We start from the raw sequence: 4,316 nt of genomic DNA, 5'->3' as shown, positions 1-4,316 counted from the left end.
TTAATGAAAGTTGTATGTAAGATTACTTAATTGCTGCATCTTCTCAATTGTTTCTTCCTTGTATTTGCCCTTTTCCTTTCCTACTTGGCGAGATTTGGCTTTATGTTCAAGGATCTTTCTGCGGTCTTTGTCCAGTTTTAGTCTAGTGATCACCACCTTGCTGGGGTGAATGCCCACATGAACAGGTGCACCATTAGCTTTCTCCCGTTGCACTCGCTCACTGTAGATGACATGTTTCTTCCTGTAAACCTGGACTACTTTGCCAATTTGCTGCCCTTTGTAATGTCCTCAAACAACCTGAACCTCAACATCCTTTCAGATGGGCATGGACAGAACATTGTTCTTCTGTCTCAGCTCTTTGGAAAGAGAAGAAGACATAATCTTCCTGCAAATGTGGGAAGGTGCATTGAATGCCTTTAATGGTTCTTGCTCTGGTCGGAAGTCACAAAGGGATTAAACTTCATTTAGACCGCTGGCACTTCCACGATGGCCACAACAGGGAAAAGCTGATGTTCCTTGATGAAAAATAAACAAATCCATCCTTGAGCTCATCTTTCACAGCAGTAGTATCAGGGAAATGAATCGGGGAACTTTTGCCCACTACCTTTGTGACAAAAGGTATAGAATTTAATATTAATAATAGTGTATATTAATGTTGTTATATCAGATAAAATATTAGTTTATTTTATTTTTAGCAAGTATCATTGCTCTAACAATGACCCAAAGTAGTAGTAGATTAATAAGGATAGAAGTTTATTATTCTTTCATGTCAAAGTCCAGGTAGATGGACCAAGGCTGGTGTGAAAACTCCATCAAAAAAAAGCATCATGTCCCAAGCTGCTTCTGTCTTGTTACTGTGTCACCTTCAACACAGCTTCCGTCTGCTGTCCCCAGGTGGCTGCTCTAGCTGCTGCTATAATGTCTGTGCTGCAGCCCTGGGAGATGGGACAGGGACAAGGCAGACACTCCTTAATCCGAGAGCATAACTCAGAGGTATAAAGGGTCATAACTAGCAGTGCAGCTAAATATTCGATTGCTATATATCAAGGGAGAACAGCTATTGGGAGATGATTAGTCATGTCTTCCACTGATGTCTGTTCTTAATTCTGACTCCTAAAAAGATATATTCCCCTAAGTGAAACTAGGATTTATGAAAAATAACTTATGTATACTTCAGAGTTTTCAGGTCCAATATGCTTTCCTGGCATAGTAAAAAGTGGGAAGAGAAGAGAAGATACCAAAAAAGTTTGTACAATAAAGCCTTTCAAAATACGGGAAGATGTAAGAGAATAAATGTGTTCATGGCTTCTGTGAAGAGAGAAGTTTTGACAGAACGTTTCTGTGTTTGACATTATCATGAGGCAAACTCAGACCAAATCATATGGGGTAAGGTCTCAGGGAATCTTGAGCAGGAAAATTAGAGCCTGAGACTGCAGACCCCCAAAAGTACAAGCTCTGTCCTATTTACCTTCAGAAACACATGTGATACTAGATTAAAGGCCATTGCGTGGTGGTGTGAAAATGGCAGAATATAAGCCTGAATGGGGACATTTATTTCCTAGGGGATACTCCTTCCTCACTCTGATGTCCTGGGCAAGATATAATGTCTTATAGTAAACGCGGTAGAAATGCTGGAATTATCGTAGAAGATTTATTGCAAAAGAGATCACAAGATTCAAAGAGTAGAGAAAATTAGAATACATTTTTTGTATGACCCCAGAGAACTATTTGTGTATTTTTCCCTGGCAACCAACTAGAGGGCACTCCTTTGCTTAAGTCAATATAGAAAGCATTGCTACAAGCAGCACCAATGTCTTTGAGAAGGTCAGTGATGGCGGTCTGCTGAGGGCCCCATTGACAACAGGAAATATGGCCACAGAACTGGGCCCAGTGAGGATGATGGAATTCTGGCATGGCAGTGTCCCAGGGGAAACGCTTACATGGAGAAGCAAGGTGGAAAAAATTAAAACAGTGAGGAGCAAGATAAGGATGTTAAACCAGGGGCTTGTGGTTTGTCTGAGATCTCAGGAATAAAATGCATGGGAAGTCAGTAACTAAGCTAAGTATGACAAGTATAACCAAACTTGCATATCAAAAAGATCAAGAGCAGGAGAGCAGATGTCAGTCACCACCTTAGAAAATTATGTTCCTATAGCCAGTTCTGAGATCTAAGCCCATTTAGAGACATAGAGCCCATTCTCTTGATGAAGGCCCTGCAATATCATAGCAGATAAAATGATAAATATTTCCCCAGTCCTTCCCCACGGGGACCTGCATTCATTTGTCTGAGTGTGCAGTGAAGAAATGGGATTACCAGATGTTTTGAGGTTATACTGATGCCAAGGATCCAAAATGTCATGTGGTCCTCAGGTTAGAGTGCAGGCTTATGGAGGAAGAAGATTAATAGAGTCCTGGTACAAATGCATCTCACAGGTGGTACCAATGCATTCATAAACTAACACAGGTTATTTCTCTAGTCCCAGAGTACATATTGTCATAAATATCCTTACCATCTGGCAAAACTGTCACATTGTTTTCATGATCTGTGGAACAAGGGCCATTACAGTAGAAAGGGACAAGCCGAAGAAAGTACCCACACATCCCACTGCCAAGGCAGTGAATCAGAAGCAATTCTTCATTTTGAGAATTGCAAAGATTAGCATTCCCATCAGAAACGTAAAGAAAGAATGAGTAGTGATTCTTTTAATGTCTTCATTCAAATCACCTGTATGGGCCCTGCAAGAGTAAGTGAACCAAGCATACAGTGGTGGATACCATAAGCTTAACTATAGCTGCTTATGCTATAGTCCCAACCATAGTTGCTCTGCCAGATATGGTATCTTTTCTGCAGCTGACCAACACAACCTCTGGGACTTGATATGAAACTACTGACTTTGTTACTGTATTCCTTTCGATCTCTATTAGTATGATAATCAAAAATAGTTTGCTTTTATAGGGGAAGGAGAATAGTACATATTCATGTCTTTGCTCCAGGGCTACTACAGTAAGTCTCTTAATGTAGTCTGCAAGGAATTGGATCATGTTGATATTCCACAGAACATCATATTTGTCCACTGTATTGATGACATCATGCTAAATGGACTTAGTGTACAGGAAATGGCAAGTACTCTAGATTCCTTAGTAAGACAAACACATAGCAGAGAGTGGTAGATACACCACACCAATTCAGGGGTCTGTGATTAATGAAGTTTTTAGGGATCTCATGGTCTTTGGAATCAAGAGGAAGAAGCAGCTCCATAGGAGATCCAATCTGTGGTGCATGCTGTTCTGGTATTCAGGCCATGTGGCCCAGCAGATCCCAGGTATTCATCATGGATAAAAAAATGCTTCATGGAGTTCCTTTAGAGGCATAAGATGAGGGACACATTAGAATATTTTTGAGTACATTTTCTATATATGTTTTATCAAAATTTTCTTTCATGATCATGAACGAATAAAAGTTTTCACAGTTCTTGTGTTGCTTTTCCATTTCCTCCAGTTTGGCCTCAAAAGCTCTTTGTTCGTCAGGAGTTAGTTGGTATTTTAGTGCAATGCTGTCTGCTGATTTTGCACTTTCATCAGGATTCCGGGATCGCATGCAGTTTAAGATAATTACCAGTGTTTTTTCATATCTCAAACCCTTCTCTGCTAAAATGGAATGGATGGTATTCTGTAGAACGTAGACATTTTCCTGTTCTTCAAAATCATCTACTAGAAGTACAGGACCATAATCCTGATGGCTGGTTGCCTTATAGGTAATCAACTTGGTTACTTGTTTTCCAATTTCTGCAAAGTCAACGGCTTTGTTTTTTAGCACAGCACACCTGAAGTTTTTCCTTAGGTCCCAGAGAACATTCATAGCCAATGTAGTACCCCCACAGCCTGGATGATGATAAAGATTGATAATTCTTACAAATATTTGTTTAGGAGACCTTGAACAATTCTGTATCAGAAGTCTAAGGTTATCATACTGTTTTCTTTTGACAAAAGCTAAAGTATAGTGTTCAGAAGAAAAATAGAAGTTCCACCAGGATACTTTGCCACCTCAATAAAAGTGCTCTTCTTGTGTTTTCTTAGATTCTTAGAATTTGGATCATTTTTCTCAACATCTGTGTCTTTACATTGATTTTCACAGGAAATTTCCAGTGCAGTCAATATCTCTTCCTCCTTCTTCTCTAGGATAACTGAAGTTGATCCTCGGGCGGGCAAAAACCTTCTTGGTGACTGAGTGACTGGTTTTAGTTTATGGATAGTATTGTTTATCAATTCTAAATTTAAAGTGGAAATACTGTGGTTCGTCAGTTCATCTCCAATTG

General features: G+C 39.7%; 1 pseudogene; it reads right to left on the bottom strand.

Annotated features, from left to right (window-relative positions):
- LOC118620376 lies at positions 1–612 on the bottom strand (annotated as a pseudogene).
- Positions 613–4,316: the final 3,704 nt, after the last annotated feature.

This window comes from Molossus molossus, unplaced genomic scaffold (genome assembly GCF_014108415.1).
Source record: "Molossus molossus isolate mMolMol1 unplaced genomic scaffold, mMolMol1.p scaffold_m16_p_7, whole genome shotgun sequence".
NCBI classification, from domain to species: Eukaryota; Metazoa; Chordata; class Mammalia; order Chiroptera; family Molossidae; genus Molossus; species Molossus molossus.
The sequence above is the reverse complement of the archived record's forward strand: the minus strand, read 5'-3'. Positions and strand labels throughout refer to the sequence as shown.